Genomic DNA, 14,244 nt, shown 5'->3' on the forward strand with positions numbered 1-14,244 from the left:
CAAAGGGTGTCTAAAAATAGATACAAATCTCTTATCTACATAATTCAGAGACAAACAATCAGCGAAGCTTAAAACACAATTAGAAGGCAAATGTCACGATTTTATTGGTCGTTTCTTAATTATAGAGTTAAGAGACTTTGCACCGCGGTTCAAAGTCTTGAACCCGGGTTTAAGGAATTAATGTGCAAACGGCAATTTGAACCCGGGTTCAAAGTCTCTTAACTATATAGTTAACTGTTAAACCGTGGTTTAAGACAATAATGTGCACTTCGCTAACCATAAAATAGTTCAACAAGCACATGCCAACGTCATTTAACGCACACAACGTCTGAAACATCACCTTCTTTTAACTAATTAACATGATGATATATACGCGACTTGCGAAGTTACACCTATTATTCATACTGTTCTCACCTTAAACTTAAGTCATTTCACATGAAATTTATCTTGGATTTTACCAGACCGACATAATAAGTGATAACCACATGAGCAGTCGCCGATAGTCTTCGCTGCTCAAAACGACGCCATTAATTGATCATGATCTGTTGGTGTTTGATCTCTGTATAAGTGCATGCATCTGTAAATCGTTCCCTGTTTCGGTATCCTCACCACTTGTATATATCTTTTATGTTGTCTTATTCAATAAAACATGTGAATACGTCACTTTGGGCTAGACAACTATTCAATTATGTTCATCTTTCGCCGCCCATTCTTATTACGTTTCAATTTTTTATTTGAAAAAAGTCAAGTATCGTCGAATAAATGCTCAAATTTTAAGACATGCTTAAATGTGTTTTGGTGCAGAGCGGTTTTGAAATATGATGTGTATGTAATGTAAATGAAGCGTTATTTCAATTACTCACATAATTTACCAACATATCATATAGCCAGACTGAATTTAAATTACAGTCTGTAAATATTAATTTACTCGATCCGATCCAACCCGCGTTTCCTTATCACTTAGTATTTTCACATATAAACACATTTCATAGCTATTGTTTCCGCTCAAAATGCCAAAATGGTAAGTGATGTTTTACTAAAAATGTGTTTACAGTAATATGCCCAATACCAGAGCTATGCACGTTGTCTACGACATTGTGGAACAGCCCTCGTAATCGGCTCGAGCGATAGTTTCTCCATTGTGTAAAAAAGACAAACAAGTTTTTGAAAAATGTTACTGGAAAAGTCCATTCATCATTTCCTTTTCCATGCATAAATTATAAGTAAATGATCGAACGATCGTTTGAGTATAATGTGCAACCTAATCATTTGGTTTAAACAAAATCAAATGCACGTTGGAAAACAACTACGCACATATGAATTGTTGAGCCTATTGTGCTTACAATATAATAGTAGTAGTAGTAGTAGTAGTAGTAGTAGTAGTAGTAGTAGTAGTAGTAGTAGTAGTAGAGTAGTAGTAGTAGTAGTAGTAGTACGTAGTATAAGTAGTAGTAGTAGTAGTACGTAGTAGTCCATCGTAGTTAGTCGTCGAAGACGTGCAGTCGTAGCTCGATAGTAGTCGTGGTTCTTGATTGTTGTTGTCCTCGTAGTAGTTGCCGGCTTCGCCCGTAGCCGTAGGTCGTCAGCCGTCGTAGTAGCAAGTTGTCGTAGCAGTGTAGTCCGTCGAAGGAAGAACGCATATTATACCCTTAGTCGGAGTAGTTGTTGTGTGGTTACGTTGTACATAGTTTGTGGTAGTTGTCGTCGTCACGCCGTAGTATTCAGGTAAGTGAGAAGTCGATACGTGTATAGTTGGGTGCCTGTTTGTTGTAGTGGTAGTGGTAGTAGTTGATGTTGTTGGGTATGTTTGGCTTGTTGAAGTTATTGTGCATCTCACTGTTGTTTGAAGCTCATTTTGCTCTGTTTGAGCTCAGGTGAGCTTTTTTGATCGGTCTTTGTAATCGTCCGTCAGTCCGTCGTCCACATTTGGTTTGTATACACTTTAGAGGCCGCATTTCTTATCCGGCAGTTTTCTCTCTCTATGTTTATAGTGAAAACATGTGAACAATCAAGGTTTCACATTTTTGGCCCAATTTTCCTGAAAATTGTTGAGAACATGTTGTTTCCTAGATACAAGAGTTGAGTTCGAAAATGGTTCCGGTCCGTTGAAAAACGTGGCTGCCAGGGAGGGGGGGGGTAGGTTGCACATTTTCCTTATATTTATATAGTAAAAAAGCTTGTGTCAACACTCTAGAAGTCACACTTTTTACCCAATCATCGTGAAACTTGGTGAAAACATTGGTTCATTTTATATCTCAGATGAGTTTGAAAATGGTCCCGATCGTTCTATAAACATAACCGCCGGGGGGGGGGGGGGGGGGGGGGGGGGTGGTGGGCAGTTTCCTTTATGTGACTATAGAGTAATCTTGTGAACACTCTAGAAGTCATTTTCTGCTTAATAATCGTGAAACTAAGTCAAGACATCGGTTTTATTGATATCTCAGACAAGTTGGAAAAATGCTCAGATCGGTGAAAAAAACACTCTTTTTATCTCACCTGATTGCTCAGGTGAGGTTTTAGGATCGGTCTTTGTCCGTCGTCCGTCCGTTCGTCCAAATTTGGTTTGTAAACACTCAAGCATTCACATTTCTCATGCATTCGTTATCAAAGTTGCTGTAAGCTATATGGCCACAAGATCTCAGTCAAGTTTGTAAATGAGCAAAATCGCATAATAAATGCCAGAATTAGTGCCCTTAGATTGTTAAAATTTTCATGATATTATACAAAATCCTTGTAAACACTCTAGAGGTCACAATTTTGTTTAAGATTTTATGAATCTTGGCCATACTACTAGTATTTATTTTATGCCCCCGAAGGTGGGCATAAAGTGATCGCACTGTCCGTCTGTCTGTCTGTCCGTCTGTTTGTCAGTCTGTCTGTCTGTCCCTCCGTCTGTCTGTCTGTCTGTCTGTCTGTCTGTCTGTCCGTCACACTTTTAAAAAAATGCTCATAACTTCTATGTCGCTTCAGATGTAATCTTCATATTTGGTATGCATGTGTATATCGACAAGGCCTTTCCATACGCACACAAATGTGGACCCCTTTGACCTTGACCTTGAACTTAGGGTCCGCGTTTAGGTTTCAAAATCTGCGTTTAGGTTTGAAAATTGCGCATAACTTCTTTGTCGCTTCAGATGTAACCTTCATATTTGGTATGCATGTGTATATGGACAACGCCCACAAATGTTTTACCCTATCACCTTGACTTTGAACTTAGGGTCCGCGTTTAGGTTTCGAAATCTGCGTTAAGGTTTCGAATTATTCTCATAAGAAGTACCTTCATATTTGGTATGCATGTGTATATGGACAAGGTCTTTCCATACGCATAAAAATTTTGACCCCTTTGACCTTGACCTTGAAAATGATTTCTGTTATTTAGCTGTCTTACATAACTATCAAAGCGTTTTTCGGGGGCATATGTCATCCTACGGAGAATGCTCTTGTTGTAAGCAAAGTATTAAGTTTGGTCATGAGGGGTCAAAATATAGGCCACCAGGTCAAATCTTACACAAACCTCGTAAACACTCCATGCGCCAGAGATTTAGTTCAATATAGATGAAACTTGACCAAGATGTTTGTCTGGACAATATCTAGGTCAAGTTTGACGTTTGGTAATGTGGGGACAAAATCTCGGTCATGGGGTCTAATATTACAAAAACCTTCTTAACACACTAGAGGACATGGTTTTGGTCCAATAATTTGATACTTGACCAGGGTGTTTTTCTTGATGATATCTAGGCAAAGTTTGACATTGGGGTTAAAATCTTGGTCACGAGGTGCAAATCTTACATTGTATACACATGTAGAATTAGCATTACTTGCAAATCTTTGCATTGTAAAAACATTCAAATGGACAGTACTCAATCAGAATTAATCATACACTCACACTTAAAAAGTAAACAGAGCAGAACCAATATAATATGGTGTAGAGTACTGAATTTTCAACTAAGCAATGAACAAGGCCTTGGAAAAAAGGTGAGCGAACTAGGACCATCGTTGCCATCTTGTTTTGTTACATTTTAGTAGCAATTTTAAGACTAAAATTATGTATTTCACGACGTATAAGTGGTTGCTAAGCAGTTTGTTAAAGCAAATCAATGAACTGGAAATGTAACTATTTATAAGGATGTCTCGTGCGTTGGTTTATAATCATATCTTTGGGGGGGGGGGGGGGGGGGGGGGGGGGGGTAATGATAAGATATTGCTAATCGGTATAAAAGTAAATGAAGAAGCTGTTCCAGGGAATATACAATTCATGTTTTCTCTTGCATTTACACCATCATCATGTTTGTTTTCCAATGGAAACCGAAAGTACTTTGCGTCTGCATTAAATAAATCCGCTCTTATAAGCTTTAAATGAATTGCATTCTCTCTGTACGCCAACGTTCTGGTAAAAAGTCGATATACAGCAGCTACTCGGGATTTATCCTACAAACGTTTCACTGAATATTGAATAGTGTGCCTTTAAACAAATGCAAAAATGAAACAAAGAGTCAACCCAGGCGTGATATTTTTGCTTTAAAGAGATCAGTTTCATGCTGAAGTGCTTTTTCAATTGTTTCAATAATTTCCATGAACGTTACATTTGGTAATTGTATCTTCTGAATAAAAAATAAAAGGTAAATGTTTGCATTGACGTTATGTTATTTTGTAGATAATGTCATGTATATGAATATCATGCATATCACATGGATTTGGTTGGCACATATTGCTGTCGAATTTGTCGCATGTGTCATAATTGATTTCTGCAAATATTTTCATCTTACAAGGTTTTATCAGTGGTTATTTGCTTTGAGTATTGTGTCAATTAAATGAACTTTTACTTCAACGTCAAAGCATTCAGTAATCATATTTGCATTTTTTCTAGAATGTCCATGTTATCGTGAAATGAAACGTGAAGTAAAACTGCACTGGTAGAACTGAACATCAACGTCCCCGTGAAAAGATCATTCCATCACAAAATTCATTCTTTACTTATGTTTTCTTCAGTGTCAGTAAAACACCTTCTTAATATAACTGCCAAGTATTTTCACCCTTTCCCCTCAGAAAATTCGCTGGCAATCGTTTGACGTCACGATTGTATATAGAATAACTTTTAAAATCTTAAACGTCAGAATTCAGTTCATTATTAGTATTCTTGTCAAGGTATTTTGGTAAAGGATGTTTGGGTTTCCGAAATAAAAAGCTATTTCAGGAACACATCGGGATAATACGGGCGGAGCTTGTTCGTGCGATCATTTTAGCAAGTATTCACAGAGTCATTTGAGATAAATTGCGGTATACACCCCGATACAAAACCGAATGAGTCGGATGAGACGCGGAAGGATGCCGATGATCCAAGAATATGTTCTCAACTGATAACCGATCGTGCTGAACGGTTGTAGTTATATTAAAGAACAAGCTGAAGAATTCTCGATTTGTTGTTGATCGTATACCGAAATAGTACCGATCTGATTATCGCTTGAAATTCGTGATCGGTTGCTATTTGGATACTTTGCGTATATGAAGTTTGCATGTCAACATACTGTTGATATTGCTGTGAACGTTGATTAAGAGTGGGATATGATGGTGCAACATTTAGATCACTTTTTATATGTGAGAGTGTCATTAAAACAACACATCAGCTTCAGTTTTGACACTACGCCATTTTACGTCGGTGTTAAATAACTGTCGAAAAATTTAATTACGTGTTTGTAATTTAGCAAGTTAAATACTGTTTGTCTTTTACGTATGCAATTAAAATGTGACAAAAAATTACTGTATTCGTTTACTGTAGAAAAATAATCTTTAAAAAATTCCCCAAAAATGTCACGCCTTTACCTTTAATACCGTTAGAATATCAATAGAAAGTTGGGAATCACGATTTTCTCATAACCCGATTTGTGGGAGGTTAAACTCGTACTCGGTTTTCTTTCGATTGAAAATCGACGACATCTGCATTGCTTCGGCATCTTTCGGTACACGATCAACATAATTTCCTAGTGTATTCCTAAGACAGAACTCTTCCACAACTCCTCTTCGCTTGGCTATTTGCTTGCATTTCGCTTCCTGCTCGATTGAGTCAGGGCGCATAAAACATTACCGAAAATGCAGAGTAAATGTAGATGGGTTCTAAAACAATACAACTGATCGCTGAAAAATTGCAAAACATCCCCAAATAGGCCCGAATAAAACATTCGGCGCCATATTGTTACGACTTTAAAATATGGTTGACGAAGTGTTTGGATTCTGTTTAGGCCCCGAAGGTTCTTGATGGTTCTAGAAGCTTTAACATAAGAGGCGGTCTGGTCATATGTATTTATAATGGGTACTGTGTTAGGGGTTTATACACCTAGATAACATGATTAATTTGGGATCAAGAGATACGCTAAGAACTAATGTTCGTTATTATGAATCCATCACCATTTAAAATATTTTCCATGCTAATCTCTACCAATGTAGGTACAACAATTCATTATGCCAGTATTTCATGGAGTTGCAGTATGCGCGATTATAATAAAAAGGTCGTTCGGTCGGGTTCATAATGAAACATGACAATACACGCGCTGTGTTATGGATTGCAAGAAGGTAGTAGACCTTTACTATTTTGCAAATGCTGTTGCTGCATGCCATATTATTATGAAATATTCCATTTACAATTGAATCAACAAAGCTCTGCATTATTTAAATTATATTGTTAACAAAAACTACACGCACACACATAGTTTAATGTCTTCATTTAAATAAGATTAACGTTTGAGCCGACTCATATTCAAATATATTTCATTTATAGCGTCGGAATTTCTTGATATAATCACTTATTACTACTTTATACTCTTACTAAGCTTCGTATGTGTGCGATAATTAATGTGTTAAGGGAGTGGGAGTGTCAATTGAGTTGATAGCACGCAGTTTGACTGACACACACACATGGACAAAATGGTCAAGCGCATTTGCAAAACTAAGCTTTGTTAGGTACTGTAAATGATGAAGTTTAAGCGTAATATTGAATGTTCTTATTTACAATATTAATAATCAATATCTCAAATTATTGATCATTTTATGAACTATTAATACAGTATTTCACTCTGAAATTTGATTAATTAATTATAAGCTACAATTTCGATGATGGATCAAAAACACAAAAAACTATATGTCCTGTAAAAAAGTAACGATTTTCATGTTCTTGCTTCTTAACGTTTGTTTGCCTATATAAAAATACGTGTACATTTAAATGTCTTCTATTATCAGGGAACACTAGATTCATGATTAAGTGAAATCAGGAACCGAGTTCTTAAAATTGTTTAAGTCAGTTTTAAGAATACATGGCTCAAGTCGCTCTGATAATATAATACAAAAAAAATATTTAACGCATGGTTTTTATTAAGATCTTTTTTTTTTAATTTGAAATGACATATGTTTACAGTTTATTGAAATTTGAACAAAAGTATTTAAGCTAAACCATGTTACAACAGTCAACAAACTGAGAACTTCACATGGAAATGAATTCCGATAAGTCTTTCATATTATTCTCACAGTAACCATGTATTTCGCATGATACGCAAAATCGAGACGCAGTGTAATATAGGTACTTTACGCAAGGTAATGAAGGATCTACGGTTTCTGTGGACTTCCTATAACGCGCACTATTTCACTATCCTAAATAAAAAGTGTTTATGTGACGCCATAAGATCTCGCAGCCGTACATTACGATGGATACAACGAGGGACGTGTAGAGCATGGACTTGGTGAGCTGCTTGACCACAACCTGCTCAGTCTGACCATCGCTTCGGTCGCCCTCGTCATTCTTAATCGGACTTCAGTCGTGCTGGTACAATCCCTGGACAGGGTTGCTCTCAAGTACTTGAAGCTTGTCACTTCTTCCAGCTTCTCGCCGTTCATGTTGACGTCATCATTCAATCGGCGTTTATACGGCGTCATGTTATATGCGTATCTTCCACGGCTCTCATGTGACCTTCTTCTGAACTTCGACTAAACTAAGATCATACAGCGTCTGTTTTTATTTTCTTTGAGAAATTATCATACATACCCACGCTTCGAGGAGTGAAGAATTTAATCTTTAATTTAAGTTTCATATAATTCGCTAGGTCAGTGGTATTCCAAAATATATCGGTCGTGTGGTGAGTTGAAACCCATTTGCTCAAAGAGGCTTACGGTCGGTCTCACATTCTGCATTCTTTACCACACGCGTGTATAAAGTTGTCTAATGACTTAGTATTTGTTTCTTTAAATGAAAATGATACTTTAAGCAGAGCCACCATTTAAAAAGTGGTCACGTTCCTACAACAGCCACTTTGACCACTTATGTTGTACACAGGTTCAAAATTATCAAAATAATCAATATCGATAAATGAGTGTTAAATCATAAAACCATTCATAATTTTAACCATTTTGAGATTTTACTGTTAGCAATTTTTATAAACTAAATTGTAAGATTAAATATGAAATACATATAGTTTTAATCGTAGAACTTTCTTTCAAACATTGGTTAAAAACTACCAGCATGAGTAAGCTAGCTTTTCATTAATTAAATAGGATAAACATATATTCAACGATCTAAAATATAACTAATATATATGCAAGAAACTACTTTTAACTTTATAGTCATTTTATTCAAAATTTCGAAAACTTGTCAATGATTCATGCATAATTTTAAAGTATACTCAAACTTTCGGAAGCTTTGTGGCAATCTTATTAGATAAGCATTTTCGTGGATTTTTTTGAAATGTTGATTTGGTTAAAATCATATAAGAACCTTTTCAAACATTGATGAACCTACAACTGTATGCGACCATCAATAAGCTGTGTCTTTAACTATGAAATTGTATGTGACCATCAATAATCTGGGTCTTTTACTATGCAGCTGTATGTGACCATCCATAATCTGTGTCTTTTACTATGTAACTGTGTGTGAACATCAATAATCTATGTCTTTTACTATGTAGTTGTTCGTGATCATCCATAATCTGTGTCTTTTACTATGAAACTGTGTGTGACCATCAATAATCTATGTTTTTTACTATGTAGCTGTATGTGACCATCAATAATCTGGGTCTTTTATAATGTAACTGTATGTGACCATCAATAATCTGGGTCTTTTTATAATGTAGCTGTATGTGACCATCAATAATCTATGTATTTTACTATGTAACTGTATGTGACCATCAATAATCTGGGTCCTTTGTAATGTAACTGTATGTTACCATTAATACTCTGGGTCTTTTTATAATGTAGCTGTATGTGACCATCAATAATCTATGTCTTTTACTATGTAACTGTATGTGACCATCAATAATCTGGGTCCTTTGTAATGTAACTGTATGTGACCATCAATACTCTGGGTCTTTTTACAATGTAGCTGTATGTGACCATCAATAATCTATGTCTTTTACTATGTAGCTGTTCGTGACCATCCATAATCTGTGTCTTTTACTATGTTGCTGTATGTGACCATCAATAATCTGGGTCTTTTCCTATGTAACTGTATGTGACCATCAATAATTTGGGTCCTTTATAATGTAACTGTTTGTGACCATCAATAATCTGCGTCTTTAATAATGTAACTGTATGTGACCATCAATACTCTGGGTCATTTTATAATGTAACTGTATGTGACCATCAATTACCTGGGTCTTTTATAATGTAACTGTATGTGACCATCAATAATCTATGTCTTTTACTATGTAACTGTATGTGACCATCAATAATCTTGGTCCTTTATAATGTAACTGTATGTGACCATCAATAATCTGGGTCTTTTATAATGTAACTGTATGTGACCATCAATAATCTGGGTCTTTTATAATGTAACTGTATGTGACCATCAATAATCTTGGTCTTTTATAATGTAGCTGTATGTGACCATCCATAATCTATGTCTTTTACTATGTAACTGTATGTGACCATCAACAATCTGGGTCTTTTATAATGTAACTGTATGTGACCATCAATACTCTGGGTCTTTTTATAATGTAACTGTATATGACCATAAAAAATCTGGGTCTTTTTATAATGTAACTGTATGTGACCATCAATAATCTGTGTCTTTTTATAATGTAGCTTTATGTGACCATCAATAATCTGTGTCTTTTACTATGTAGCTGTATGTAACCATCAATAATCTGGGTCCTTTATAATGTAACTGTATGTGACCATCAATAATCTGGGTCTTTTACTATGTAACTGTATGTGACCATTAATAATCTGGGTCTTTTACTATGCAACTGTATGTTACCATAAAAAATCTGGGTCTTTCGCTTTGTAACTGTATGTGACCATCAATAATCTGGTCCTTTGTAATGTAACTGTATGTGACCATCCATAATCTGTGTCTTTTACTATGTAACTGCATGTGACCATCCATAATCCGTGTCTTTCATAATGTTACTGTATGTGACCATCCATAATCTGTGTCTTTTACGCTGTAACTGTATGCGACCATCCATAATCTGTGTCTTTTACTATGTAACTGTGTGTGACCATCAATAATTTCTGTCTTTTACTATGTAGCTGTTCGTGACCATCCATAATCTGTGTCTTTTACTATGTAGCTGTATGTGACCATCAATAATCTGGGTCTTTTATAATGTAACTGTATGTGACCATCAAAAATCTGGGTATTTTTATAATGTAACTGTATGTGACCATAAATACTCTGGGTCTTTTTATAATATAACTGTATGTGACCATCAATAATCTGGGTCCTTTATAATGTAACTGTATGTGGCCATCAATAATCTGGGTCTTTTACTATGTAACTGTATGTGACCATCAATAATCTGGGTCTTTTACTATGTAACTGTATGTGACCATCAATAATCTGGGTCTTTTATAATGTAACTGTATGTGACCATCAATAATATGGGTCTTTTATAATGTAACTGTATGTGGCCATCAATAATCTGGGTCTTTTACTATGCAACTGTATGTCACCATAAAAAGTCTGGGTCTTTTGCTTTGTAACTGTATGTGACCATCAATAATCTGGGTCCTTTTTAATGTTACTGTTTGTGACCATCATTAATCTGGTCTTTTGTAATGTAACTGTATGTGACCATCAATAATCTGTGTCTTTTACTATGTAACTGTATGTGGCCATCCATAATCTGGGTCTTTTACTTTGTAACTATATGTGACCATCAATAATCTGGGTCCTTTGTAATGTATCTGTTTGCAACCTCAATAATCTGGGTCCTTTATAATGTAACTGTTTGTGACCATCAATAATCTGGGTCTTTTATAATGTAACTGTATGTGACCATCAATAATCTGGGTCTTTTACTATGCAACTGTATGTCACCATAAAAGGTCTGGGTCTTTTGCTTTGTAACTGTATGTGAAATCAATAATCTGGGTCCTTTCTAATGTTACTGTTTGTGACCATCATTAATCTGGTCCTTTGTAATGTAACTGTATGTGACCATTAATAATCTGTGTCTTTTACTATGTTACTGTTTGTGACAATCAATAATCTGGTTCTTTTATAATGTAACTGTATGTGGCCATCCATAATGTGTGTCTTTTACTTTGTAACTGTATGTGACCATCAATAATCTGGGTCCTTTGTTGTGTATCTGTTTGCAACCTCAATAATCTGGGTCCTTTATAATGTAACTGTATGTGACCATCAATAATCTGGGTCTTTTATAATGCAACTGTTTGTGAATATCAATAATCTGGGTCTTTTATAATGTAACTGTATGTGACCATCAATAATCTGGGTCTTTTATAATGTAACTGTATGTGACCATCAATACTCTGGGTCCTTTATAATGTAACTGTATGTGACCATCAATAATCTGTGTCTTTTACCATTTAACTGTATGTGACCATCAATAAGCTCTGTCTTTTACAATGTAAATGTATGTGGCCATCAATAATCTGGGTATTTTACTGTGTGTGACCCTCAATAACATGGGTCTTTTATTATGTAACTGTATGTGACCATCCGTAATGTGTGTCTTTTACTTTGTAACTATATGTGACCAACAATAATTGGTGTCTTTTACTATGTAACTGTATTTCACCTTCAATAATCTGGGTCTTTTACAATGTAACTGTAAGTGACCCTGAATAATATGTGTCTTGTTCTATGTAACTGTATGTATCCATCCATGATATCTGTCTTTACTATGTAACTTTTTGCGACCATCAATAATCTGGGTCTTTTATAATGTAACTGTATGTGACCATCAATAATCGGTGTATTTTACTATGTAACTGTATATGACCTTCCATAATCTGTTTCTTTTACTATGTAACTGTATGTGACCATCCATAATCCTAGTCTTTTACTATGTAACTGCGTGTGACCATCCATAATCCGTATCTTTCATAATGTAACTATATGTGACCCTCCTTAATCTGCGTCTTTTACTCTGTAACTGTATGTGACCATCAATAATCTGTGTATTTTACTATGTAACTGTATTTGACCATCAATTATCTGGGTCTTTTATAAAGTAACTGTATGTGACCATCAATAAGCTGGGTCTTTTATAATGTAACTGTATATGACCAACAATAATCGGTGTATTTTACTATAATACTGTATGTTTCCATCCATAATCTGTGTCTTTTATAATGAAACTGTTGTTGAGCCTCAATAAACGGTGTCTTTAAGTATGTAACTGTATTTGACCCTCAATAATATGTGTCTTTTACTATGTAACTGAAAGTGACCATCACTAATATGTGTATTTAACTATGAAACTGTATGTGTCTATCCATAATATGTGTGTTTTACTATGTAACTGTATGTGAACATCAATAATCTGGGTCTTTTATAATGTAACTGTATTTAACCATCAATAATATGTGTCTTAAACTATGAAACTGTATTTGACCATCAATAAGCTGTGTCTTTAACTATGAAACTGTATGTGACCATCAATAACCTGGGTCTTTAACTATGTTACTGTATGTAACCATCAATAATCTTTGTCTTTAACTATGTTACTGTATTTTACCATCAATAATATGTGTCTTTTACTATGTAACTGTCTGTGACCATCAATTATACATATATTTTACTATGTATCTGTATGTGACCATCAATAATCTGTGTATTATACTACGTAACTGTCTGTGACCATCAATAATCTATGTCTTTTACTATGTAACTGAATTTGACCATCAATAATCTGGGTCTTTTACTATCTAACTGTATGTTATCATTAATAAGCTGTGTTTTTTACTATGTAACTGTATGTGACCATCCATAATCTGTGTCTTTTATTATGTAAATGTTACTTAAATTGACCATCAATAAGCTATGTCCTTAACTATGTAACTGTATGTGACCATCAATAATCTGTGTTTTTACTATGTAACTTAATGTGACCATCAATAAGCTGTGTCCTTTTCTATGTAACTGAATGTGACTATCAATAATCTGTGTCTTTCACTACGTAACTGTATGCGACTTTCAATAAGCTTAGTCCTTTACTATGTAAATGTATGCAACCCTAAATAATTTGAATCCTTTACTATGTTCTATTTCTTATTATTACAGTCATTTGTAATAAAAATCAATCGAAGATAAATTATCAACTTAATTAATGCTGCAAAAACTCTTAGAAAATCAATAAGTACTTTGTCTTAAAGAGTATTTATGTTAAGGTCATGTCCAAGACTTTTTAAACACAAAGCTTATATTAGACAGTTGTCATTAAATATGGGAAATGTTCTTGTACAAGAAAGGTCCAGAATATCATCCAAGTATTGCGATGCTAGCTCGCTTTTAATGTATTTTTTGTTATTCAGACGTGTTGTTACATTTAATATTACTTTATGGAACAGATTCCAATATGTTTTGTACTAGAACTCGTTTCATGTGCTTTGTTAAATGAGTACTTTGCAAAATTAGGTTTTGAACGACCTTGTGGTTTTCTCAGAAACAACGAAAGGGCATTCGGCCATTTCGCTAAGACACTAAGGAATGGCATTTTGCCGAATTTTGTCTAAATAACTATTACGTGATATTTCCCTTTTCCCCTTTTTATTAACTATGGACAGGCGTTTCTCCACACTTGTTAAAATGTACAACTATCTTTTGTTATGTTAGGCTTCCTGACTCTAGCCTTTTAAGAATGCGTCTGTCAGAATGTTTTAATTATCTTTTGTCATACCACGTTTCTAAATGTCACGTTTGTTCCTTTGTAGCTTTGTATCCGCCTGTAATGATTAAAATACAAAGCCGAAATCCACGTGCGTGTTTGTCTACTTCTTAACATGATTCGCTAA

Source organism: Dreissena polymorpha, chromosome 12, assembly GCF_020536995.1.
Source record: "Dreissena polymorpha isolate Duluth1 chromosome 12, UMN_Dpol_1.0, whole genome shotgun sequence".
NCBI lineage: Eukaryota > Metazoa > Mollusca > Bivalvia > Myida > Dreissenidae > Dreissena > Dreissena polymorpha.